At 45.5% G+C, this 27618-nt stretch overlaps 1 pseudogene; it reads left to right on the top strand.

Annotated features, from left to right (window-relative positions):
* The first annotated feature begins 3272 nt into the window (after window positions 1-3272).
* The window catches only part of LOC106594318 (vesicle-associated membrane protein 7-like), an 83452-nt pseudogene continuing 59106 nt past the window's right edge, over window positions 3273-27618 (top strand).

Raw genomic sequence — 27618 nt, 5'->3', positions numbered from 1 at the left:
TCCAGAGAGTATGTCACGTAGAGTAGGCCAGAAGGCTAAACTGGAAAACCTAACCTCTATAAAAAATAAAAAGATGGCGGAGCCGCAAAAGTTCTTCTGTGCAACGGTGTTTATTTACATAGTGATTCCGGAACAAAACAACAGTACTGCCATCAAACGTATACCTTATGGGACAGCTTAAAAACAAAGCTGCCCCACCCACAGCTCAATCCAAAATGCCCCTTTCATGAACTGAAAGAGAGGCTCCTTTTGTAGGGGTAGCCCCTCCCCTCAGAACAATTAACACTAATTAATTAAGCAATTACCTATTCAACATACAGTTTCCATTTATCTAAACATACCAAAATATATACATTGCAACACGTTTATGAAACAACATCACAATATAACATTTACAAAATTACATCACTACTGACAGTGTCTTCCAATATGCCCGTTTACATTAATGAGCCATTCCGGACAGGCACTACAAAGTAAGCCCAATTCCCTTAGCTCGGGTCCTTATCCAGCATACCTGGAAGCTACAGAGATGGAGAGAGAGAGGAACAGAACAAACAACCGTGCTCATCCATAACATCGATAAGTATACTAAATATTGCTTATATTAAATATGAACACCTGTCTTTATTTATTTATACCCTAACTGGTTACTGAAGTAAGTGTGAAATGTATGTACTAAGATAGAGACGTTAACTTGTGTGTCGACCCACATTGTTAACTTATCTGATAACGGAGCAGGGAGGAGTGATGAATGTGTGCGTGCGTTAAAGTACCAAATGCTGCCCGCGGCAGTGACGGACTTCTCACGTCACACAGACTTAACAGCCTTGGTTTCTGAAATGATTGCCTCGCCTGGTTTACCAACTACTTCTCAGACAGAGTTCAGTGTGTCAAATCGGAGGGCCTGTTGTCCGGACCTCTGGCAGTCTCTATGGGGGTGCCACAGGGTTCAATTCTCGGGCCCACTCTCTTCTCTGTATACATCAATGTTGCCCCTTGCTGCTGTTGATTTTCTGATCCACCTCTACGCAGACGACACCATTCTGTATACTTCTGGCCCTTCTTTGGACACTGTGTTAACTAACCTCCAGACCAGCTATAATGCCATACAACTCTCCTTCTGTGGCCTCCAACTGCTCTCAAATGCAAGTAAAACTAAATGCATGCTCTTCAACCGATCACTGCCTGCACCTGCACGCCGTCCAGCATCACTACCCTGGATGGCTCTGACTTAGAATTTGTGGATAACTACAAATACCTAGGTGTCTGGCTAGACTGTAAACTCTCCTTCCAGACTCACATTAAGCATCTCCAATCCAAAATTAAATCTAGAATCGGCTTCCTATTTCGCAACAAAGCATCCTTCACTCATGCTGCCAAACATTCCCTCGTAAAACTGACCATCCTACCGATCCTCGACTCGGCGATGTCATTTATAAAATAGCCTCCAACACTCTACTCAACAAATTGGATGCAGTCTATCACAGTGCCATCCGTTTTGTCACCAAAGCCCCATATACTACCCACCACTGCGACCTGTACACTCTCGTTGGTTGGCCCTCGCTTCAAACTCGTCGCCAAACCCACTGGCTACAGGTCATCTACAAGTCTCTGCTAGGTAAAGCCCCGCCTTAGCTCAGCTCACTGGTCACAATAGCAGCACCCACTCGTAGCACGCGCTCCAGCAGGTATATCTCACGTGGTCATCCCCAAAGCCAATTCCTCATTTGGTCACCTTTCCTTCCAGTTCTCTGCTGCCAATGACTGGAATGAACTACAAAAATCACTGAAGCTGGAGGACTCATATCTCCCTCACTAGTTTTAAGCACCAGCTGTCAGAGCAGCTCACAGATCACTGCACCTGTACATAGCCCATCTGTAAACAGCCCATTCACCTACCTCATCCCCATACTGTATTTATTTATTTATCTTGCTCCTTTGCACCCCAGTATCTTTACTTGCACATTCATCTTCTGCACATCTACCATTCCAGTGTTTAATTGCTATATTGTAATTACTTCGCCACCATGGCCTATTTATTTCCTTACCTCCCTTATCTTACCTCATTTGCACTCACTGTATATAGATTTATTTTTTTCTACTGTATTATTGACTGTATGTTTGTTTATCCATGTGTAACTCTGTGTTGTTGTATGTGTCGAACTGCTATGCTTTATCTTGGCCAGGTCGAAGTTCCACATGAGAACTTGTTTTCAACTAGCCTACCTGGTTAAATTAAGGTGAAATAAAACATAAAAAATCATTAAGTGTTAAAACATGTTCGGGTAAGACGATTTGATTCGTTTGGCATGCCGTAGGCTATTAGGATCTCGCTTGCATGCTTGGCTCTGCCCATCTCCTTGCTTCTGCCCACTATGACTGTTTTCTTATTGGAAGCGACAGGCAGTGGTCTATCTTGGTTTAGATATAAATCTTTGGTAACATCGCTGAACTACAATGCTTCCTGTTTCGTCGCGTAAATGTGACATTTCTGGAAAAATACGTGGCGTTAGTTAGAGACACAACCAGAAAGTAGTTGTACACAAAGAAGTGTAATTCAAATATTTCTCACGCATATTCATTGTAAGCAGTAGTTCCTAGTCATAAATAACCACATTTCCCTTGATTGAACCGGCGAAAGCTTTTAATGAGGATCCGGAAAGCTGAAGTCATTCGATAGGATTATCGAAACCGTTGTTTAATAAATGTTGAAAACACATCGTTTTGAAGACTGCAGAGCCTCGCAGGTGTGTATATTGATGTTTTATTGTTTATTACTGCTAACAAAACATTTTATATGGTCGTATTATTCGCTAACGATGAGGTACCATGATGATCGTAGTCTTAGGTACCCAGGATGCTGTAAGTTTAGCACAGTTTTTGTTAACGTTATTTTTGTAAGTTATACTGACCAGCCATCAACATAACGTTACTTACCTGCAGTACTTTTATTCAAAACAAAAACGGTAATGTAAAGTTAGCCACAGTGGTGAATCTTTTGCCGATGTCACCAGATGTTCACCTTTGCAGGCAAACGGCTAGCTAGTGCACTGGATTTGGTTGGTTAGTTAGTTAGCTAACCTAGTTAGCTACATGTCAGTGTTGTTGATCTTAACAATGTTGTTGTTGACTTGGCTACTATTAATTGCCTACCTTGCCACTAGCTTAGTGGTGAAAATATCTTAACCCACCATTTCACTCTATCCCCAAATTTTTTTCCTTCCTCTCAGTGAATCCCTGACCAGCTGACCTCCCTGACCCTGTCCATAACCATGGCAATCCTGTTTGCAGTGGTTGCCCGTAGCTGCACCATCCTGGCGAAGCGTATGCGTGGTGTGGCGGTAATTTCCTGGAGGTGACAGAACAGATCCTAGCTAAGATACCATCCGAGAACAACAAGCTCACCTACAGCCATGGCAGGTAGGGTTAACACTCAGACAGCACACACATATCTGCCTGGAGTTGGATAGTCCTGTTCTACTTGTAGTGTAACTATGTTAGTGTGACCGTGAAGATCAATTCAAACTGAGTATCTGACTGAGTATCTTGTCTTGTCCTTCAGCTATCTCTTCCACTACATCTGCCATGACAGAATCATATACCTATGTATCACTGATGACGTGAGTATACACAATTTCGTTTTCATGTGTGAGTATGTGAGTGTGCTTTGGTGTATCTCTGTATCTGAGTAATTTGCAATTCTGTATGGATGTGCTGCAATATTTATTTTTTTGTCAACTGTTAACCCCCTAGAGTTGATGTCCGCTCACACACTGAAATCGAATTAGCATAATAAATAAATCACATCAACATCGGGCAATTTAAGCTGCGGCCCTTCCGCATCTGTGGTGAAGGGTGGCCAAGCCACAGCGGTGTTTGTCAGTGCATGAGACTTCTCACAAAAACGTCTGTATCATCCAAACGGTTTGGCCTACCAAAATGACCACAATATGGAAAGATGAGACTCTTACGAACACGATGGTGTTCTCCGTTTTGCTCTACGACCCCCATGTCTGAAGTCGGTACCGCCGATCTGCCAACTTCAATCTGTAGCGTCAGAACAGTGTGCACTACACAATAATATGACCCCACTATGGAAAGTTGATACTCCTAACGAACCCGTTGGTTGGTTTGATCTAGGACACCCACAATCCTCGTCTGAAGGTAGCTCGGAATGGAAGTATAAACTGAGTGTACAAAACATGAGGAAAACCTTCCTAATATTGAGTTGCACCCCCTTGTGCCCTCAGAACAGCCTCAATTTGTCGAGGGCATGGACTCTACAAGGTGTCGTAAGTGTTCCACAGGGATGCTGGCCTATTTTGACTCCAATGCTTCCCACTTGTGTCAAGTTGGCTGGTAGTGGATCTCTACTCCAAATAGCTTGTTCCATCTCATCCCCACAGATGCTCAATTGGATTGAGATCTGGTGACTGGGAAGGCAACTGCTGTAAGCAGAATTCACTGTCATGCTTGTGGAACCATTCCTGTATAGTCCTAGCCTTGTGGCATGGGGCATTATCCTGTTGAAAAAATCTATTTGCAGATGATACACTGCTGCCATGAAGGGATGCACCTGATTGGCATTGATGTTCAGATATCTTGTGGCATTCAAACATTACTCCACTTTTATCAAGGGGCCCAATGTGTGCCATGAAAACACACCACCAGCCTGCAATGTTGACACGTGGCATGCTGGAAACATGTACTCATGGTATCCTCCATACCCTAGTCCTCCCATCAGAGTGAACAACATGCAACATGATGGATACATGTACTCATGGTATTCTCCATACCCTAGTCCTCCCATCACAACATGATGGATACATGTACTCATGGTATTCTCCATACCCAAGTCCTCCCATCAGAGTGAACAACATGATGGATACATGTACTCATGGTATTCTCCATACCCTAGTATAATAATAGTAGTAAGGAAATGCAATGTTTCATAAAACATGTTTTATACCGAAAGGGTCTAAATTACCCCCCGTCCTAAAAGGGTCTAAAGTAACCCCCCACCCCCCCGAGTCCTAAAAGGTCTAAATGAACCCCCTAGAGTCCTAAAAGGTCTAAATTAACCCCCCCAGAGTCCTGAAGGGTCTAAATTACCCCCCAGAGTCCTAAAGGGGTACTAAATTAACCCCCCAGAGTCCTAAAGGGGTACTAAATTAACCCCCCAGAGTCCTAAAGGGTCTAAATTAAACCCCCCAGAGTCTTAATCCTTAAGTTCTGTCTGTCTGTTGGGACTGCAGTGTCTGTCTGTTGGGACTGTAGTGTGTATTGTCTGTCTGTCTGTCTGTCTGTCTGTTGGGACTGCAGTGTCTGTCTGTTGGGACTGCAGTGTCTGTCTGTTGGGACTGCAGTGTCTGTCTGTTGGGACTGCAGTGTCTGTCTGTTGGGACTGCAGTGTCTGTCTGTTGGGACTGCAGTGTCTGTCTGTTGGGACTGCAGTGTCTGTCTGTTGGGACTGCAGTGTCTGTCTGTTGGGACTGCATTGTGTATTCTCTGTCTGTCTGTTGGGACTGCAGTGTGTGTTGTCTGTCTGTCTGTTGGGACTGCAGTGTGTGCTGTCTGTCTGTCTGTCTGTCTGTCTGTCTGTCTGTCTGTTGGGACTGCAGTGTGTGCTGTCTGTCTGTCTGTTAGGACTTTGAGCGGTCGCGTGCATTCAGCTTCCTGGGAGAGGTGAAGAAGCGTTTCCAGACGACGTACGGTTCCAGAGCTCAGACACAGCCCTTCCCTACGCTATGAAATCAGAGTTCCCCTCCACTCTGATGGCTCAGATGGTGAGACACACACACACACACACACACACACGCACACTCCCTGATCAGATGGTGAGTTAGTTGTCCTCCACTCTGGCTCCGGTGATGAGAACCTGTCCTGTAGTATGGTAGTGAGTGGGAGTATGGTAGTGAGTGGTAGTATGGTAGTGAGTGGTAGTATGGTAGTGAGTGGTAGTATGGCAGTGAGTGGTAGTATGGCAGTGGTGGTAGTATGGCAGTGGTGGTGGTATGGCGGTGAGTGGTAGTATGGCAGTGGTGGTAGTATGGCGGTGGTGGTAGTATGGCAGTGGTGGTAGTATGGCGGTGAGTGGTAGTATGGCAGTGAGTGGTAGTGGTGGTAGTATGGTAGTGAGTGTAGTGGTGGAATATGGCAGTGAGTGGTAGTATAGTTAGTGGTAGTGGTGGTAGTATGGCAGTGAGTGGTAGTGGTGGTAGTGTGGCAGTGAGTGGTAGTGAGTGGTAGTATGGCGGTGGTGGTAGTATGGCGGTGGTGGTAGTATGGCGGTGGTGGTAGTATGGCGGTGAGTGGTAGTATGGCAGTGAGTGGTAGTATGGCGGTGAGTGGTAGTGAGTGGTAGTATGGTAGTATGGCGGTGAGTGGCAGTATGGCAGTGAGTGGCAGTATGGCAGTGAGTGGCAGTATGGCGGTGGTGGCAGTATGGCGGTGAGAGGTGGTAGTGTGGTAGTGAGTGGTGGTGGGTGGTATTATGGTAGTATGGCGGTGGTGGTAGTATGGTAGTGAGTGGTAGTATGGTGGTGAGTGGTAGGTGAGTTGGATGCATGTACTCATGGTATTCTCCATGCCCTAGTAGTGAATGGTAGTATGGTAGTGAGTGGTAGTATGGTAGTGAGTGGTAGTATGGCGGTGGTGGTAGTATGGCAGTGGTGGTAGTATGGCGGTGGAGTGGTGGTATGGCGGTGGTGGTAGTATGGCGGTGAGTGGTAGCATGGCGGTGGTGGCGGTGGAGTGGTAGTATGGTGAGTGAGTGGTAATATGGTAGTGGTGGTAGTATGGTAGTGGTGGTAGTATGGTAGTGAGGTAGTGAGTGGTTGAGTGGTAGTCAGGTAGTATGGTAGTGAGTGGTAGTATGGTAGTGAGTGGTAGTGAGTGGTAGTGAGTGGTTTTATGATAGTGAGTGGTAGTATGGTAGTGAGGTAGGGAGTGGTAGTGAATGGTAGTCAGTGGTTGAGTGGTAGTCGGTGTATGGTAGTCAGGTAGTATGGTAGTGAGTGGTAGTATGGTAGTGGTGGTAGTATGGTAGTGAGTGGTAGTATGGTAGTGGTGGTAGTATGGTCGTGGGTGGTAATATGGTGCGTGAGTGATAGTGAGTTGTAGTATGGTAGTAAATGGTAGTATGGTAGTGAATGGTAGTATGGTCGTGGGTGGTAGTGAGTGGTAGTATGGTAGTGTATGGTAGTCAATGGTAGTATGGTAGTGAGTTGTAGTGAGTTGTGGTGTGGTAGTATGGTAGTGAGTGGTAGTATGGTCTTGCGTGGTAGTATGGTCGTCAGTGGTAGTCATTGGTTGAGTGGTAGTCAGGTAGTATGGTAGTCAGGTAGTATGGTAGTGAGTGGTAGTATGGTAGTGAGTGGTTTTATGGTAGTGAGTGGTAGTATGGTAGTGTGGTAGGGAGTGGTAGTGACTGGTAGTCAGTGGTTGAGTGGTAGTCAGGTAGTATGGTAGTCAGGTGGTATGGTGGTCAGGTAGTATGGTAGTCAGTTAGTATGGTAGTGAGTGGTAGTATGGTAGTGAGTTGTAGTATGGTAGTGAGTGGTAGTATGGTCGTGAGTGGTAGTATGGTCTTGCGTGGTAGTATGGTGCGGGGTGGTAGTATGGTAGTGAGGTAGGGAGAGGTAGTGAGTGGTATTCAGTGGTTGAGTGTTAGTGAGTGGTAGTCAGGTAGTGAGTAGTCAGGTAGTGAGTGGTAATATGGTAGTTAGTGGTTGTTGGTAGTGGTGGTAGTATGGTAGTGAGGTAGGGCGTGGTAGTCAGGTAGTGAGTTGTGGTATGGTGGTCTGGTATTGAGTGGTAGTATGGTAGTGAGTGGTGGTATGGTAGTGGTGGTGGTAGTATGGTGGTGTATGGTAGTCAGTGGTCGTGTGGTAGTATGGTAGTGGGGTAGTATGGTAGTGAGTGGTAGTATGGTAGTGGTGGTAGTATGGTAGTGAGATAGGGATTGGTAGTCAGTGGTTGAGTGGTAGTGAGTGGTAGTGAGGTAGTGAGTGGTAGTGAGGTAGTGAGTGGTAGTCAGGTAGTGAGTGGTAGTATGGTGGTCAGGTAGTTAGTTGGAGTATGGTAGTGAGTGGTAGTCAGTGGTTTTATGGTAGTGAGTGGTAGTATGGTAGTGAGGTAGGGAGTGGTAGTGAGTGGTAGTCAGTGCTGAGTGTGGTAGTCAGGTAGTATGGTGGTCAGGTGGTATGGTAGTGGTGGTAGTGAGGTAGTGGAGTGGTGGTGAGGAAGGGAGTGGTGGTGAGGAAGGGAGTGGTAGTCAGGTAGTGGTGGTAGTCAGGTAGTGAGGGGTAGTCAGGTAGTGAGGGGTAGTCAGGTAGTGAGTGTTAGTATGGTAGTCAGGTAGTTAGTGGTAGTATGGTAGTGAGTGGTAGTATTGTAGTGAGTGGTAGTGAGTGGTTTTATGGTAGAGAGGTAGGGAGTGGTAGTCAGTGGTAGTCATTGGTTGAGTGGTAGTCAGGTAGTATGGTAGTCAGGTAGTGAGTGGTAGTGAGGTAGTGGTGGTAGTGAGTGGTAGTGAATGGTAGTGTGGTAGTGAGTGGTAGTATGGTAGTGAGTGGAAGTATGGTAGTGAGTGGTAGTGAGTGGTTTTATGAGGTAGGGAGTGGTAGTGAGTGGTATTCAGTGGTTGAGTTGTAGTCAGGTAGTGAGTGGGAGTATGGTGGTCGGTAGTGGTGGTAGTATGGTAGTGGGTGGTAGTGAGTGGTTGTATGGTAGTATGGTAGTGAGGTAGGGAGTTGTATTCAGTTTGAGTGGTAGTCTGGTAGTGAATGGTAGTCAGGTAGTGAGTGGTTGTATGGTAGTGAGTGGTAGTATGGTAGTGAATGGTAGTCAGGTAGTGAGTGGTAGTCAGTAGTGAGTGGTAGTCAGGTAGTGAATGGTAGTCAGGTAGTGTGGTAGTCAGGTAGTGGTGGTAGTCAGGTAGTGAGTGGTAGTCAGGTAGTGAGTGGTAGTATGGTAGTGGGTGGTTGTATGGTAGTGAGTGGTTGTATGGTAGTGAGTGGTAGTATGGTAGTGAGGAAGGTAGTGGTAGTGAGGAAGGGGAGTGGTAGTCAGGTAGTGGGGGTAGTCAGGTAGTGAGGGGTAGTCAGGTAGTGAGGGGTAGTCAGGTAGTGAGTGGTAGTCAGGTAGTGGTGGTAGTCAGGTGGTGGTGGTAGTATGGTAGTGAATGGTGGTCAGTGGTAGTATGGTAGTGGTGGTAGTGAGTGGTTTTATGGTAGTGAGTGGTAGTATGGTAGTGAGGTAGGGATTGGTAGTCAGTGGTTGAGTGGTAGTCGGGTGGTATGGTAGTGAGTGGTAGTATGGTAGTGAGGTAGGGAGTGGTAGTGAGTGGTAGTCAGTGCTGAGTGGTAGTCAGGTAGTATGGTGGTCAGGTAGTATGGTAGTGAGTGGTAGTGAGGTAGTGAGTGGTAGTGTGGCAGTGGTGGTAGTGTGGCAGTGAGTGGTAGTATGGTAGTGAGTGGTAGTGAGTGGTAGTATGGTGGTGAGTGGTTGTATGGTAGTGAGTGGTAGTATGGTAGTGGGTAGGGAGTGGTAGTGAGTGGTGGTCAGTGATTGAGTGGTAGTCAGGTAGTATGGTAGTCAGGTAGTATGGTAGTCAGTTAGTATGGTAGTGAGTGGTAGTATGGTAGTGGTGGTAGTATGGTAGTGAGTGGTAGTATTGTGGTGAGGGGTAGTATGGTAGTGAGGGTAGTATGGTCATGGTGGTAGTATGGTAGTGAGGTAGGGAGAGGTAGTGAGTGGTATTCAGTGGTTGGTGGTAGTCAGGTAGTGAGTGGTAGTGAGTGGTAGTCAGGTAGTGAGTGGTAATATGGTGGTGAGTGGTAATATGGTAGTGAGTGGTTGTTGGTAGTGAGTGGTAGTATGGTAGTGAGGTGGGGAGTGGTAGTCAGGTAGTGAGTTGTAGTATGCTAGTCAGGTATTGAGTGGTAGTATTGTAGTATGGTAGTGGTGGTAGTATGGTAGTGTATGGTAGTCAGTGGTCGTATGGTAGTATGGTAGTGAGTGGTAGTATGATAGTGAGTGGTAGTATGGTAGTGAGTGCTAGTATGGTAGTGAGTGGTAGTGAGTGGTTTGATGGTAGTGAGTGGTAGTATGGTAGTGAGGTAGGGATTGGTAGTCAGTGGTTGGTGGTGGTCGGGTAGTATGGTAGTGAGTGGTAGTGAGGTAGTGGTGGTAGTGAGGTAGTGAGTGGTAGTGAGGTAGTGAGTGGTAGTGAGGTAGTGAGTGGTAGTGAGGTAGTGAGTGGTAGTATGGTAGTCAGGTAGTTAGTCGTAGTATGGTGAGTGGTGGTAGTATGGTAGTGAGTGGTAGTCAGTGGTTTTATGGTAGTGAGTGGTAGTATGGTAGTGAGGTGGGGAGTGGTAGTGAGTGGTAGTCTGCGCTGAGTGGTAGTCAGGTAGTATGGTAGTGAGTGGTAGTGAGGTAGTGAGTGGTAGTCAGGTAGTGAGTGGTAGTCAGGTAGTGAGTGGTAGTATGGTAGTCAGGTAGTTAGTGGTAGTATGGTAGTGAGTGGTAGTGAGTGGTGTATGGTGAGTGAGTGGTAGTATGGTAGTGAGTGGTGGTATGGTAGTGAGTGGTGGTGAGTGGTAGTATGGCAGTGAGTGGTTGTATGGTAGTGAGTGGTTGTATGGTAGTGAGTGGTTGTATGGTAGTGAGTGGTAGTATGGTAGTGAGGTAGGGAGTGGTAGTGAGTGGTAGTCAGTGATTGAGTGGTAGTCAGGTGTATGGTAGTGAGTGGTAGTATGGTAGTGAGTGGTTTTATGGTAGTGAGTGGTAGTATGGTAGTGTGTTAGGGAATGGTAGTGACTGGTAGTCAGTGGTTGAGTGGTAGTCAGTGGTTGAGTGGTAGTCAGTGGTTGAGTGGTAGTCAGGTAGTGAGTGGTAGTGAGTGGTAGTCAGGAGTGAGTAGTCAGGTAGTGAGTGGTAATATGGTAGTGGTGGTTGTATGGTAGTGAGTGATAGTATGGTAGTGAGGTAGGGAGTGGTAGTCAGGTAGTGAGTTGTAGTATGGTAGTCAGGTATTGGTGGTAGTATGGTAGTGAGTGGTAGTATGGTAGTGAGGTGGTAGTATGGTGGTGTATGGTAGTCGTGGTCGTATGGTGGTATGGTAGTATGGTAGTGAGTGGTAGTATGGTAGTGGTGGTAGTGAGTGGTTTTATGGTAGTGAGTGGTAGTATGGTAGTGAGATAGGGATTGGTAGTCAGTGGTTGAGTGGTGGTCGGGTAGTATGGTAGTGAGTGGTAGTGAGGTTGTGAGTGTGGTAGTGAGGTAGTGAGTGGTAGTGAGGTAGTGAGTGGTGGTCAGGTAGTGAGTGGTAGTATGGTGGTCAGGTAGTTAGTCGGTAGTATGGTAAGAGTGGTAGTATGGTAGTGAGTGGTAGTCAGTGGTTTTTATGGTAGTGAGTGGTAGTATGGTAGTGAGGTAGGGAGTGGTAGTGAGTGGTAGTCAGTGCTGAGTGGTAGTCAGGTAGTATGGTAGTCAGGTAGTATGGTGGTGAGTGGTAGTGAGTGGTTTGATGGTAGTGAGTGGTAGTATGGTAGTGAGGTAGGGATTGGTAGTCAGTGGTTGAGTGGTAGTCGGGTAGTATGGTAGTGAGTGGTAGTGAGGTAGTGAGTGGTAGTGAGGTAGTGAGTGGTAGTGAGGTAGTGAGTGGTAGTGAGGTAGTGAGTGGTAGTGAGGTGGTGAGTGGTAGTATGGTAGTCAGGTAGTTAGTCGTAGTATGGTAGTGAGGTGGTAGTATGGTAGTGAGTGGTAGTCAGTGGTTTTATGGTAGTGAGTGGTAGTATGGTAGTGAGGTGGGGAGTGGTAGTGAGTGGTAGTCTGCGCTGAGTGGTAGTCAGGTAGTATGGTAGTGAGTGGTAGTGAGGTAGTGAGTGGTAGTCAGGTAGTGAGTGGTAGTCAGGTAGTGGTGGTAGTATGGTAGTCAGGTAGTTAGTGGTAGTATGGTGGTGAGTGGTAGTGAGTGGTGGTATGGTAGTGGTGGTAGTATGGTAGTGAGTGGTAGTATGGTAGGAGTGGTAGTGGTGGTAGTATGGCAGTGGTGGTTGTATGGTAGTGAGTGGTTGTATGGTAGTGAGTGGTTGTATGGTAGTGAGTGGTAGTATGGTAGTGAGGTAGGGAGTGGTAGTGAGTGGTAGTCAGTGATTGAGTGGTGAGTCAGGTAGTATGGTAGTGAGTGGTAGTATGGTAGTGAGTGGTTTTATGGTAGTGAGTGGTAGTATGGTAGTGTGTTAGGGAATGGTAGTGACTGGTAGTCAGTGGTTGAGTGGTAGTCAGTGGTTGAGTGGTAGTCAGTGGTTGAGTGGTAGTCAGGTAGTGAGTGGTAGTGAGTGGTAGTCAGGAGTGAGTAGTCAGGTAGTGAGTGGTAATATGGTAGTGAGTGGTTGTATGGTAGTGAGTGATAGTATGGTAGTGAGGTAGGGAGTGGTAGTCAGGTAGTGAGTTGTGTATGGTAGTCAGGTATTGAGTGGTAGTATGGTAGTGAGTGGTAGTATGGTAGTGGTGGTAGTATGGTAGTGTATGGTAGTCAGTGGTGTATGGTAGTATGGTAGTATGGTAGTGAGTGGTAGTATGGTAGTGAGTGGTAGTGAGTGGTTTTATGGTAGTGAGTGGTAGTATGGTAGTGAGATAGGGATTGGTAGTCAGTGGTTGAGTGGTAGTCGGGTAGTATGGTAGTGAGTGGTAGTGGGTTGTGAGTGGTAGTGAGGTAGTGGTGGTAGTGAGGTAGTGGTGGTAGTCAGGTAGTGAGTGGTAGTATGGTGGTCAGGTAGTTAGTCGTGGTATGGTAGAGTGGTAGTATGGTAGTGAGTGGTAGTCAGTGGTTTTATGGTAGTGAGTGGTAGTATGGTAGTGAGGTAGGGAGTGGTAGTGAGTGGTGGTCAGTGCTGAGTGGTAGTCAGGTGGTATGGTAGTCAGGTAGTATGGTAGTGAGTGGTAGTGAGGTGGTTTTATGGTAGAGAGGTAGGGAGTGGTAGTCAGTGGTAGTCATTGGTTGAGTGGTAGTCAGGTAGTGAGTGGTAGTCAGGTAGTGAGTGGTAGTGAGTGGTAGTGGGTGGTAGTGAGTGGTAGTGAGTGGTAGTGTGGTAGTGAGTGGTAGTATGGTAGTGAGTGGTAGTATGGTAGTGAGTGGTAGTGAGTGGTTTTATGAGGTAGGGAGTGGTAGTGAGTGGTATTCAGTGGTTGAGTTGTAGTATGGTAGTGAGTGGTAGTATGGTAGTCAGGTAGTGAGTGGTACTATGGTAGTGAGTGGTACTATGGTAGTGGAGTGGTACTATGGTAGTGAGTGGTACTATGGTAGTGAGTGGTAGTATGGTAGTGAGGTAGGGAGTGGTAGTCAGGTAGTGAGTTGTAGTATGGTGAGTCGGGTATTGAGTGGTAGTATGGTAGTGAGTGGTAGTATGGTAGTGAGTGGTAGTATGGTAGTGTATGGTAGTCAGTGGTCGTATGGTAGTATGGTAGTATGGTAGTGAGTGGTAGTATGGTAGTGAGTGGTAGTATGGTGGTGAGTGGTGGTGAGTGGTTTTATGGTAGTGAGTGGTGTATGGTAGTGAGATAGGGATTGGTAGTCAGTGGTTGAGTGGTGGTCGGGTAGTATGGTAGTGAGTGGTAGTGAGGTTGTGAGTGGTAGTGAGGTTGTGAGTGGTAGTGAGGTTGTGAGTGGTAGTGAGGTAGTGAGTGGTAGTGAGGTAGTGAGTGGTAGTGAGGTAGTGAGTGGTAGTGAGGTAGTGAGTGGTAGTCAGGTAGTGAGTGGTAGTATGGTAGTCAGGTAGTTAGTCGTAGTATGGTAGTGAGTGGTAGTATGGTAGTGAGTGGTAGTCAGTGGTTTTATGGTAGTGAGTGGTAGTATGGTAGTGAGGTAGGGAGTGGTAGTGAGAGGTAGTCAGTGCTGAGTGGTAGAAAGGTAGTATGGTAGTCAGGTAGTATGGTAGTGAGTGGTAGTGAGGTAGTGAGTGGTAGTGAGGTAGTGAGTGGTAGTCAGGTATTGAGTGGTAGTCAGGTATTGAGTGGTAGTCAGGTATTGAGTGGTAGTCAGGTAGTGAGTGGTAGTATGGTAGTCAGGTAGTTAGTGGTAGTATGGTAGTGAGTGGTAGTATGGTAGTGAGTGGTTTTATGGTAGAGAGGTAGGGAGTGGTAGTCAGTGGTAGTCATTGGTTGAGTGGTAGTCAGGTAGTGAGTGGTAGTGAGGTAGTGAGTGGTAGTGTGGTAGTGAGTGGTAGTATGGTAGTGAGGTAGGGAGTGGTAGTGAGTGGTAGTCTGTGATTGAGTGGTAGTCAGGTAGTCTGGTAGTCAGGTACTATGGTAGTGAGTGGTAGTATGGTAGTGAGTGGTTTTATGGTAGTGAGTGGTAGTATGGTAGTGTGGTAGGGAGTGCTAGTGACTGGTAGTCAGTGGTTGAGTGGTAGTCAGTGGTTGAGTGGTAGTCAGTGGTTGAGTGGTAGTCAGGTTGTATGGTAGTCAGGTAGTATGGTAGTCAGTTGTAGTATGGTAGTCAGTTGTAGTATGGTAGTGAGTGGTAGTATGGTAGTGAGTGGTAGTATGGTAGTGAGGGGTAGTATGGTCTTGCGTGGTAGTATGGTCGTGAGTGGTGTGGCGGTAATTTCCTGGAGGTGACAGAACAGATCCTAGCTAAGATACCATCCGAGAACAACAAGCTCACCTACAGCCATGGCAGGTAGGGTTAACACTCAGACAGCCACACACATATCTGCCTGGAGTTGGATAGTCCTGTTCTACTTGTAGTGTAACTATGTTAGTGTGACCGTGAAGATCAATTCAAACTGAGTATCTGACTGAGTATCTTGTCTTGTCCTTCAGCTATCTCTTCCACTACATCTGCCATGACAGAATCATATACCTATGTATCACTGATGACGTGAGTATACACAATTTCGTTTTCATGTGTGAGTATGTAGTGTGCTTTGTTGTATCTGAGTAATTTGCAATTCTGTATGGATGTGCTGCAATATTTATTTTTTGTCAACTGTTAACCCCCTAGAGTTGATGTCCGCTCACACACTGAAATCGAATTAGCATAATAAATAAATCACATCAACATCGGGCAATTTAAGCTGCGGCCTTACGCATCTGTGGTGAAGGGTGGCCAAGCCACAGCGGTGTTTGTCAGTGCATGAGACTTCTCACAAAAACGTCTGTATCATCCAAACGGTTTGGCCTACAAAAATGACCACAATATGGAAAGATGAGACTCTTACGAACACGATGGTGTTCTCCGTTTTGCTCTACGACCCCCATGTCTGAAGTCGGTACCGCCGATCTGCCAACTTCAATCTGTAGCGTCAGAACAGTGTGCACTACACAATAATATGACCCCACTATGGAAAGTTGATACTCTAACGAACCCGTTGGTTGGTTTGATCTAGGACACCCACAATCCTCGTCTGAAGGTAGCTCGGAATGGAAGTATAAACTGAGTGTACAAAACATGAGGAAAACCTTCCTAATATTGAGTTGCACCCCCTTGTGCCCTCAGAACAGCCTCAATTTGTCGAGGGCATGGACTCTACAAGGTGTCGTAAGTGTTCCACAGGGATGCTGGCCTATTTTGACTCCAATGCTTCCCACTTGTGTCAAGTTGGCTGGTAGTGGATCTCTACTCCAAATAGCTTGTTCCATCTCATCCCACAGATGCTCAATTGGATTGAGATCTGGTGACTGGGCAGGCAACTGCTGTAAGCAGAATTCACTGTCATGCTTGTGGATCCATTCCTGTATAGTCCTAGCCTTGTGGCATGGGGCATTATCCTGTTGAAAAAATCTATTTGCAGATGATACACTGCTGCCATGAAGGGATGCACCTGATTGGCATTGATGTTCAGATATCTTGTGGCATTCAAACATTGCTCCACTTTTATCAAGGGGCCCAATGTGTGCCATGAAAACACACCACCAGCCTGCAATGTTGACACGTGGCATGCTGGAAACATGTACTCATGGTATCCTCCATACCCTAGTCCTCCCATCAGAGTGAACAACATGCAACATGATGGATACATGTACTCATGGTATTCTCCATACCCTAGTCCTCCCATCACAACATGATGGATACATGTACTCATGGTATTCTCCATACCCAAGTCCTCCCATCAGAGTGAACAACATGATGGATACATGTACTCATGGTATTCTCCATACCCTAGTATAATAATAGTAGTAAGGAAATGCAATGTTTCATAAAACATGTTTTATACCGAAAGGGTCTAAATTACCCCCCCGTCCTAAAGGGTCTAAAGTAACCCCCCCGAGTCCTAAAAGGTCTAAATGAACCCCCCTTAGAGTCCTAAAAGGTCTAAATTAACCCCCCCAGTCCTGAAGGGTCTAAATTACCCCCCAGAGTCCTAAAGGGGTACTAAATTAAACCCCCCAGAGTCCTAAAGGGGTACTAAATTAACCCCCCAGAGTCCTAAAGGGGGTACTAAATTAACCCCCCCCCAGAGTACTAAAGGGGTACTAAATTAACCCCCCCAGAGTCCTAAAGGGGTACTAAATTAAACCCCCTCCAGAGTCCTAAAGGGGTACTAAATTAACCCCCCAGAGTCCTAAAGGGGTACTAAATTAACCCCCCAGAGTCCTAAAGGGGTACTAAATTAACCCCCCTCCCCCCAGAGTCCTAAAGGGGTACTAAATTAACCCTCCCCAGAGTCCTAAAGGGGTACTAAATTAACCCCCCAGAGTCTTAATCCTTAAGTTCTGTCTGTCTGTTGGGACTGCAGTGTCTGTCTGCAGTGTCGGACTGTAGTGTGTATTGTCTGTCTGTCTGTCTGTCTGTCGGGACTGCAGTGTCTGTCTGTTGGGACTGCAGTGTCTGTCTGTTGGGACTGCAGTGTCTGTCTGTTGGGACTGCAGTGTCTGTCTGTTGGGACTGCAGTGTCTGTCTGTTGGGACTGCATTGTGTATTCTCTGTCTGTCTGTTGGGACTGCAGTGTGTATTGTCTGTCTGTCTGTTGGGACTGCAGTGTGTGCTGTCTGTCAGTCTGTCTGTCTGTTGGGACTGCAGTGTGTGCTGTCTGTCTGTCTGTTAGGACTTTGAGCGGTCGCGTGCGTTCAGCTTCCTGGGAGAGGTGAAGAAGCGTTTCCAGACGACGTACGGTTCCAGAGCTCAGACAGCCCTTCCCTACACTATGAAATCAGAGTTCCCCTCCACTCTGATGGCTCAGATGGTGAGACACACACACACACACACACACACACACACACACACACACACACACACACACACACACACACACACACACACACACACACACACACACACACACACACACTCCCTGATCAGATGGTGAGTTAGTTGTCCTCCACTCTGGCTCCGATGATGAGAACCAGTCCTGTAGTATGGTAGTGAGTGGGAGTATGGTAGTGAGTGGGAGTATGGTAGTGAGTGGTAGTATGGTAGTGAGTGGTAGTATGGCAGTGAGTGGTAGTATGGCAGTGAGTGGTAGTATGGCAGTGAGTGGTAGTATGGCAGTGAGTGGTAGTATGGCAGTGAGTGGTAGTACGGCAGTGGTGGTAGTACGGCAGTGAGTGGTAGTACGGCAGTGAGTGGTAGTAACGGCAGTGGTGGTAGTATGGCAGTGAGTGGTAGTGAGTGGTAGTATGGTAGTGAGTCGTAGTGAGTGGAATATGGCAGTGAGTGGTAGTATAGTTGAGTGGTAGTGAGTGGTAGTGAGTGGTAGTATGGCGGTGAGTGGTAGTGAGTGGTAGTGTGGCAGTGAGTGGTAGTGAGTGGTAGTATGGCAGTGAGTGGTAGTATGGCAGTGGTGGTAGTATGGCGGTGAGTGGTAGTATGGCAGTGGTGGTAGTATGGCGGTGAGTGGTAGTATGGCAGTGAATGGTAGTGAGTGGTAGTATGGCAGTGAGTGGCAGTATGGTAGTGAGTGGCAGTATGGCAGTGAGTGGCAGTATGGCAGTGAGAGGGTGGTAGTGTGGTAGTGAGTGGTAGTGAGTGGTATTATGGTAGTATGGCAGTGGTGGTAGTATGGTAGTGAGTGGTAGTATGGTAGTGAGTGGTAGTGAGTACATGGATACATGTACTCATGGTATTCTCCATACCCTAGTAGTGAATGGTAGTATGGTAGTGAGTGGTAGTATGGTAGTGAGTGGTAGTATGGCAGTGAGTGGTAGTATGGCAGTGAGTGGTAGTATGGCAGTGAGTGGTAGTATGGCAGTGAGTGGTAGTATGGCAGTGAGTGGTAGTATGGCAGTGAGTGGTAGCATGGCAGTGAGTGGTAGCATGGCAGTGAGTGGCAGTGAGTGGTAGTATGGTAGTGTAGTATGGTAGTATGGTAGTGTAGTATGGTAGTGTGGCAGTGAGTGGTAGTGTGGCAGTGAGTGGTAGTGTGGCAGTGAGTGGTAGTATGGTAGTGAGTGGTAGTATGGTAGTGAGTGGTAGTATGGTAGTGAGGTAGTGAGTGGTTGAGTGGTAGTCAGGTAGTATGGTAGTGAGTGGTAGTGAGTGGTAGTGAGTGGTAGTGAGTGGTTTTATGATAGTGAGTGGTAGTATGGTAGTGAGGTAGGGAGTGGTAGTGAGTGGTGTCATGACGTTGGCCTCTTTTGGTACAGGGAGGACAGTTGACCCCTCCCTTTTGCACACAATCCACCCTGTGTGTAAAGGGTCGTAAAAACTTTAAAATTCCAGGAGAGTCTCTGGCCACATGGCTCATAGAGAGACACAGGAAATTCTTCCAACTCATAGAATTGGAGAGCCAAGCGACATTTTGTGTTCTGGAGAAGGTATGGAAGATTGGTGAAGAATCCAGCTACGAACTGATCCGCTTGGTACCATTTTGTCATACTCAGAAGAGACAATATAGCCATATTACCATAAAACTGTTTATATAATAGACTCAGTTTAAGACTGCATCATATGGGTGTATGGAATGTATTAACCTCTTGGGGCTAGGTGGGACGCTAGCGTGCCACCCGTGGTGCACTCCATCAACAGCAGGTGCATTTCAAGAGCGGCAAATTTGAATCCAAATAAATGTCAAAATTCAAATTTTTCAAAAATACAACTATGTTACACCATTTGAAAGATAAACATCTCCTTAATCTAACCACGTTTTACGATTTCAAAAAGGTTTTTCGGCGAAAGCATAAATTTAGAGTATGTTAGGACAGTACATTTACAAGAGTTGTGTGTAATGTTTTGTCAAGTCAAAGACAGGGTCACCAAAACCATAAAACCAGCTAAAATGATGCACTAACCTTTTACAATCTCCATCAGATGACACTCCTAGGACATTATGTTAGACAATGCATGCATTTTTAGTTCTATCAAGTTCATATTTATATCCAAAAACAGCGTTTTACTATGGCATTGATGTTGAGGAAATCGTTTCCCTCCAATAACCGGCAGTCAAGTCAGCGTAACAAATTAAATAATTAAAATTAGAAAACATTGGTAAAATATTATATTGTCATTTAAAGAATTATAGATTTACATCTCTTGAACGCAATCAACTTGCCAGATTTAAAAATAACCTTACTGGGAAATCACACTTTGCAATAATCTGAGCACTGCGCCCAGAAAAATACAGCGTTGCGATACAGACTAGACGTCATGTTGGGGAGATCTAAAATCGAAAATACTATGTAAATAATCCATTACCTTTGATTCTCTTCATCAGATGTCACTTCCAGGTATCACAGGTCCATAACGAATGTAGTTTTGTTCAAAAAAGCTCATCATTTATGTCCAAAAATCTCCGTCTCGTTAGCACATGATGTAAGCCAGCCGGACTTCTCGTCATGAACGAGGGGAAAAAATATATTTCCGTTCGTTCAAACATGTCAAACGTTGTATAGCATAAATCATTAGGGCCTTTTTTAACCAGAACATGAATAATATTCAAGGTGGACGAATGCATACTCTTTTATAAAGTATTGGAACGAGGGTACCCAACATGAACTAGCGCGCCAGGTGTCTAATGGGACATCATCGTTCCATGGCTCTTGTTCGGTCAGATCTCCCTCCAGAAGACTCAAAACACTTTGTAAAGGCTGGTGACATCTAGTGGAAGCAATAGGAAGTGCCAAAATATTCCTAAACCCCTGTGTTTTTCAATGGGATAGGTTTAAAGTCAATACAACACATCAGGTATCCACTTCCTGTCAGAAAATGTCTCAGGGTTTTGCCTGCCAAATGAGTTCTGTTATACTCACAGACACCATTCAAACAGTTTTGGAAACTTTAGAGTGTTTTCTATCCATATATAATAAGTATATGCATATTCTAGTTACTGGGTAGGATTAGTAACCAGATTAAATCGGGTACATTTTTTTTATCCAGACGTGCAAATGCTGCCCCCTAGACCCAACAGGTTAATAAGGATAAAGCTTTTGTAAGACATTGAGATGCTATGTACTGATGTAATGTGATAGAATTGTATTTCTGTAACCAAATCTAACTCAGTCATAGGCACGCCCCCAGGGACCCATACAGGACCAGGCGTCATTTGACAAGCTGTTCTATGGGCACTATAAAACACCCCCGGATTTACATTTCTTCAGACCAGGCCTACACTCCGTTGGCTAATAGGTTTTACCTTCCAATTCCTCTACTGAAAGTGAACCATACCACGTGGTTAACTTTTAGACTATCGATACTGACAGAATAAGAACAAGTCTTTGATATTAATTATTTGTCTGCAGCTAAGTAAATTATATCATTGAACGCGAAGACCGACGAAACAACCATTCTATGACGACATTAATGAATGTTGCTCTGAAAGATCCATTCTAACCGAGAGAGAGAGAGAGAGAGAGAGAGAACGCGGACAAAACTCCCCAACAGAACTACTCTCCAACAAGAATCAGAACGACACACTGAGCGTAAATATATATTGATTGCAATTGTTCCCGAATGAGTGAGCCTTCAATTGTCAATTGTTAATATTAATGAACCCTGTGTAACTTCTCAGCCGACCTTTTATGATCCATTGTTCAACAGGCCGACCTGCCTGTTTAGCCAGTAGGGCACATTCCGATACCAATCCTTTGTGACGATAATTACTGTTTGTATGTTTTTCTGTTAATTACTTAGGGTAGTAAAGAAATGATTTTAAGACAATTGATGTATGGATGATTTTAGTAAAGACTGGGTTTGTGCAGATACAACAATTTACGACGTTTAGGAATGAGACTGGACTAGAGGTAAATACACCATTTAAACTAGAAGATAATCGACCTATACTATAATAGAATATAATATTATAGTACAGGAAAGTTATATTAGGAAAATTATAGCTTTGTAATCTGAATATTCTCCTTGGTGCCCCGATCTCCTAGTTAATTACAATTAAACGATTAATACGTTTAATCGCGTGATAATAATTACAGGGAGCTAATTGATAAACATATCTTCCGTTTAATGGTAACCCAAAGACACGACAGTGGTATTCAGTGGTTGAGTTGTAGACAGGTAGTGAGTGGTAGTATGGTAGTGAGTGGTAGTATGGTAGTGAGTGGTAGTATGGTAGTGAGTGGTAGAATGGTAGTGTATGGTAGTCAGTGGTTGTATGGTAGTATGGTAGTGAGTGGTAATATGGTAGTGAGTGGTAGTGAGTGGTAGTATGGTAGTGATGTAGTGAGTGGTTCAGTGGTAGTCAGGTAGGGAGTGGTAGTATGGTAGTGAGTGGTAGTGAGTGGTAGTGAGTGGTTTTATGATAGTGAGTGGTAGTGAGGTAGGGAGTGGTAGTCAGTGGTTGAGTGGTAGTCAGGTAGTATGGTAGTGAGTGGTAGTATGGTAGTGAGTGGTAGAATTGTCGTGAGTGGTAGTATGGTCGTGAGTGGTAGTATGGTTGTGAGTGGTAGTGAATGGTAGTATGGTAGTGTATGGTAGTCAATGGTAGTATGGTAGTATGGTAGTGAGTGGTAGTGAGTTGTAGTATGGTAGTGAATGGTAGTGAATGGTAGTATGGTTGTGGGTGGTAGTGAGTGGTAGAATGGTAGGGTATGGTAGTCAGTGGTAGTATGGTAGTGAGTGTTAGTGAGTGTTAGTGAGTGGTAATATGGTAGTGAGTGGTAGTGAGTGGTAGTATGGTAGTGAGTTGTAGTGAGTGGTGGTGTGGTAGCACAGTGGTAGTATGGTAGTGAGTGGTAGTGAGTTGTAGTATGGTAGTGAGTGGTAGTATGGTAGTGAGTTGTAGTGAGTGGTGGTGTGGTAGCATAGTGGTAGTATGGTAGTGAGTGGTCGTTAGTGGTAGTATGGTAGTGAGTGGTTTTATGGTAGTGAGTGGTAGTATGGTAGTGAGATAGTGAGTGGTAGTGAGTGGTAGTCAGTGGTTGAGTGGTAGTCAGGTAGTCAGGTAGTATGGTAGTGAGTGGTAGTGAGGTAGTGAGTGGTAGTGAGGTAGTGAGTGGTAGTATGGTCGTGAGTGGGAGTATGGTCGTGAGTGGGAATATGGTCGTGAGTGGGAGTATGGTCGTGAGTGGGAGTGAGTGGTTGTATGGTAGTGTGTGGTAGTATGGTAGTGAGGTAGTGAGTGGTATTCAGTGGTTGAGTTGTAGACAGGTAGTGAGTGGTAGTATGGTAGTCAGGTAGTGAGTGGTAGTATGGTAGTCAGTGGTTGAGTGGTAGTATGGTAGTGAATGGTAGTGAGTGTTAGTATGGTAGTGAATGGTAGTGAGTGGTAGTATGGTAGTGAATGGTAGTATGGTAGTGAGTGGTAGTGAGTTGTAGTATGGTAGTGAGGAAGGGAGTGGTAGTCAGTGGTTGAGTGGTAGTCAGGTAGTATGGTAGTGAGTGGTAGTGTGGTAGTGAGTTGTAGTATGGTAGTGAATGGTAGTATGGTAGTGAATGGTAGTATGGTTGTGGGTGGTAGTGAGTGGTAGTATGGTAGGGTATGGTAGTCAGTGGTAGTATGGTAGTGAGTGTTAGTGAGTGTTAGTGAGTGGTAATATGGTAGTGAGTGGTAGTATGGTAGTGAGTTGTGGTGGTGTGGTAGCATAGTGGTAGTATGGTAGTGAGTGGTAGTGAGTGGTAGTGAGTGGTTTTATGATAGTGAGTGGTAGTGAGGTAGGGAGTGGTAGTCAGTGGTTGAGTGGTAGTCAGGTAGTATGGTAGTGAGTGGTAGTATGGTAGTGAGTGGTAGAATTGTCGTGAGTGGTAGTATGGTCGTGAGTGGTAGTGAATGGTAGTATGGTAGTGTATGGTAGTCAATGGTAGTATGGTAGTATGGTAGTGAGTGGTAGTGAGTTGTAGTATGGTAGTGAATGGTAGTGAATGGTAGTATGGTTGTGGGTGGTAGTGAGTGGTAGAATGGTAGGGTATGGTAGTCAGTGGTAGTATGGTAGTGAGTGTTAGTGAGTGTTAGTGAGTGGTAATATGGTAGTGAGTGGTAGTGAGTGGTAGTATGGTAGTGAGTTGTAGTGAGTGGTGGTGTGGTAGCATAGTGGTAGTATGGTAGTGAGTGGTAGTGAGTTGTAGTATGGTAGTGAGTGGTAGTATGGTAGTGAGTTGTAGTGAGTGGTGGTGTGGTAGCATAGTGGTAGTATGGTAGTGAGTGGTCGTTAGTGGTAGTATGGTAGTGAGTGGTTTTATGGTAGTGAGTGGTAGTATGGTAGTGAGGTAGTGAGTGGTAGTGAGTGGTAGTCAGTGGTTGAGTGGTAGTCAGGTAGTCAGGTAGTATGGTAGTGAGTGGTAGTGAGGTAGTGAGTGGTAGTGAGGTAGTGAGTGGTAGTATGGTCGTGAGTGGGAGTATGGTCGTGAGTGGGAATATGGTCGTGAGTGGGAGTATGGTCGTGAGTGGGAGTGAGTGGTTGTATGGTAGTGTGTGGTAGTATGGTAGTGAGGTAGTGAGTGGTATTCAGTGGTTGAGTTGTAGACAGGTAGTGAGTGGTAGTATGGTAGTCAGGTAGTGAGTGGTAGTATGGTAGTCAGTGGTTGAGTGGTAGTATGGTAATGAATGGTAGTGAGTGTTAGTATGGTAGTGAATGGTAGTGAGTGGTAGTATGGTAGTGAATGGTAGTATGGTAGTGAGTGGTAGTGAGTTGTAGTATGGTAGTGAGGAAGGGAGTGGTAGTCAGTGGTTGAGTGGTAGTCAGGTAGTATGGTAGTGAGTGGTAGTGTGGTAGTGAGTTGTAGTATGGTAGTGAATGGTAGTATGGTAGTGAATGGTAGTATGGTTGTGGGTGGTAGTGAGTGGTAGTATGGTAGGGTATGGTAGTCAGTGGTAGTATGGTAGTGAGTGTTAGTGAGTGTTAGTGAGTGGTAATATGGTAGTGAGTGGTAGTATGGTAGTGAGTTGTGGTGGTGTGGTAGCATAGTGGTAGTATGGTAGTGAGTGGTAGTGAGTAGTAGTATGGTAGTGAGTGGTAGTATGGTAGTGAGTTGTAGTGAGTGGTGGTGTGGTAGTATGGTGGTAGTTAGTGGTAGTATGGTAGTGAGTGGTAGTGAGTTGTAGTATGGTAGTGAGTGGTAGTGAGTTGTAGTATGGTAGTGAGTTGTAGTATGGTAGTGTGGTAGTGAGTGGTAGTGTGGTAGTGAGTGGTAGTATGGTAGTGAGTGGTAGTATGGTAGTGTGGTAGTGAGTGGTGGTGTGGTAGTGAGTGGTAGTATGGTAGTATGATAGTGAGTGGTAGTGAATGGTGGTGAGTGGTAGTATGGTAGTGAGTGGTAGTTTGGTAGTGAGTGGATGTGTGGTAGTGAGTGGTTGTATGGTAGTGAGTGGTAGTGAGTGGTTGTATGGTAGTGAGTGGTTGTATGGTAGTGAGGTAGGGAGTGGTAGTGAGTGGTAGTCAGTTGTTGATTGGTAGTCAGTTGTTGAGTGGTAGTCAGGTAGTATGGTAGTCAGGTAGTATGGTAGTGAGTGGTAGTATGGTAGTGAGTGGTAGTATGGTAGTGAATGGTAGTGAGTTGTAGTATGGTAGTGAGTGGTAGTGAGTGGTAGTATGGCAGTGAGTGGTAGTGAGTGGTTTTATGAGGTAGGGAGTGGTAGTGAGTGGTATTCAGTGGTTGAGTTGTAGTCAGGTAGTGAGTGGTAGTATGGTAGTGAGTGGTAGTATGGTAGTCAGTGGTTGTATGGTAGTGAGTAGTAGTATGGTAGTGAGTGGTAGTGAGTGGTAGTATGGTAGTGAGTGGTAGTGAGTGGTTGTATGGTAGTGAGTGGTAGTGAGTGGTTGTATGGTAGTGAGTTGTAGTATGGTAGTGAGTGGTGGTGTGGTAGTGAGTGGTAGTCAGTGGTTGAGTGGTAGTCAGGTAGTATGGTAGTGAGTGTTAGTGAGTGGTAGTATGGTAGTGAGTGGTGGTGTGGTAGTATGGTGGTAGTATGGTAGTGAGTGGTAGAATGGTAGTGTATGGTAGTCAGTGGTTGTATGGTAGTATGGTAGTGAGTGGTAATATGGTAGTGAGTGGTAGTGAGTGGTAGTATGGTAGTGATGTAGTGAGTGGTTCAGTGGTAGTCAGGTAGGGAGTGGTAGTATGGTAGTGAGTGGTAGTGAGTGGTTTTATGATAGTGAGTGGTAGTGAGGTAGGGAGTGGTAGTCAGTGGTTGAGTGGTAGTCAGGTAGTATGGTAGTGAGTGGTAGTATGGTAGTGAGTGGTAGAATTGTCGTGAGTGGTAGTATGGTCGTGAGTGGTAGTATGGTTGTGAGTGGTAGTGAATGGTAGTATGGTAGTGTATGGTAGTCAATGGTAGTATGGTAGTATGGTAGTGAGTGGTAGTGAGTTGTAGTATGGTAGTGAATGGTAGTGAATGGTAGTATGGTTGTGGGTGGTAGTGAGTGGTAGAATGGTAGGGTATGGTAGTCAGTGGTAGTATGGTAGTGAGTGTTAGTGAGTGTTAGTGAGTGGTAATATGGTAGTGAGTGGTAGTGAGTGGTAGTATGGTAGTGAGTTGTAGTGAGTGGTGGTGTGGTAGCATAGTGGTAGTATGGTAGTGAGTGGTAGTGAGTTGTAGTATGGTAGCGAGTGGTAGTATGGTAGTGAGTTGTAGTGAGTGGTGGTGTGGTAGCATAGTGGTAGTATGGTAGTGAGTGGTCGTTAGTGGAAGTATGGTAGTGAGTGGTTTTATGGTAGTGAGTGGTAGTATGGTAGTGAGGTAGTGAGTGGTAGTGAGTGGTAGTCAGTGGTTGAGTGGTAGTCAGGTAGTCAGGTAGTATGGTAGTGAGTGGTAGTGAGGTAGTGAGTGGTAGTGAGGTAGTGAGTGGTAGTATGGTCGTGAGTGGGAGTATGGTCGTGAGTGGGAATATGGTCGTGAGTGGGAGTATGGTAGTGAGTGGTAGTATGGTAGTGCGGTAGTGAGTGGTATTCAGTGGTTGAGTGGTAGTCATGTAGTGAATGGTAGTGAGTGGTAGTATGGTAGTGAGTGGTAGTATGGTAGTGTATGGTAGTCAGTGGTAGTATGGTAGTGAGTGGTAATATGGTAGTGAGTGGTAGTATGGTAGTGGGTGGTAGTGAGTGGTTGTATGGTAGTATGGTAGTTAGTGGTAGTATGGTAGTGAGTGGTAGTATTGTAGTGAGTGGTAGTGAGTGGTTTTATGGTAGAGAGGTAGGGAGTGGTAGTCAGTGGTAGTCATTGGTTGAGTGGTAGTCAGGTAGTATGGTAGTCAGGTAGTATGGTAGTGAGTGGTAGTATGGTAGTGAGTGGTTTTATGGTAGTGAGTGGTAGTATGGTAGTGTGGTAGGGAGTGGTAGTGACTGGTAGTCAGTGGTTGAGTGGTAGTCAGTGGTTGAGTGGTAGTCAGTGGTTGAGTGGTAGTCAGGTAGTATGGTAGTCAGGTAGTATGGTAGTCAGTTAGTATGGTAGTGAGTGGTAGTATGGTAGTGAGTGGTAGTATGGTAGTGAGTTGTAGTATGGTAGTGAGTGGTAGTATGGTAGTGAGTGGTAGTATGGTAGTGAGGGGTAGTATGGTCTTGCGTGGTAGTATGGTCGTGAGTGGTAGTATGGTAGTGAGGTAGGGAGAGGTAGTGAGTTGTATTCAGTGGTTGAGTGTTAGTGAGTGGTAGTCAGGTAGTGAGTAGTCAGGTAGTGAGTGGTAATATGGTAGTTAGTGGTTGTATGGTAGTGAGTGGTAGTATGGTAGTGAGGTAGGGCGTGGTAGTCTGGTATTGAGTGGTAGTCTGGTATTGAGTGGTAGTATGGTAGTGAGTGGTAGTATGGTAGTGAGTGGTAGTATGGTAGTGTATGGTAGTCAGTGGTCGTATGGTAGTATGGTAGTATGGTAGTATGGTAGTGAGTGGTAGTATGGTAGTGAGTGGTAGTATGGTAGTGAGTGGTAGTGAGTGGTTGTATGGTAGTGAGTGGTAGTGAGTGGTTGTATGGTAGTGAGTTGTAGTATGGTAGTGAGTGGTGGTGTGGTAGTGAGTGGTAGTCAGTGGTTGAGTGGTAGTCAGGTAGTATGGTAGTGAGTGTTAGTGAGTGGTAGTATGGTAGTGAGTGGTGGTGTGGTAGTATGGTGGTAGTTAGTGGTAGTGAGTAGTAGTATGGTAGTGAGTGGTAGTATGGTAGTGAGTGGTAGTATGGTAGTGCGGTAGTGAGTGGTATTCAGTGGTTGAGTGGTAGTCATGTAGTGAATGGTAGTGAGTGGTAGTATGGTAGTGAGTGGTAGTATGGTAGTGTATGGTAGTCAGTGGTAGTATGGTAG

This window comes from Salmo salar, chromosome ssa09 (genome assembly GCF_905237065.1).
Source record: "Salmo salar chromosome ssa09, Ssal_v3.1, whole genome shotgun sequence".
NCBI classification, from domain to species: domain Eukaryota; kingdom Metazoa; phylum Chordata; class Actinopteri; order Salmoniformes; family Salmonidae; genus Salmo; species Salmo salar.
This window is presented reverse-complemented; position numbering and strand designations above follow the sequence as displayed.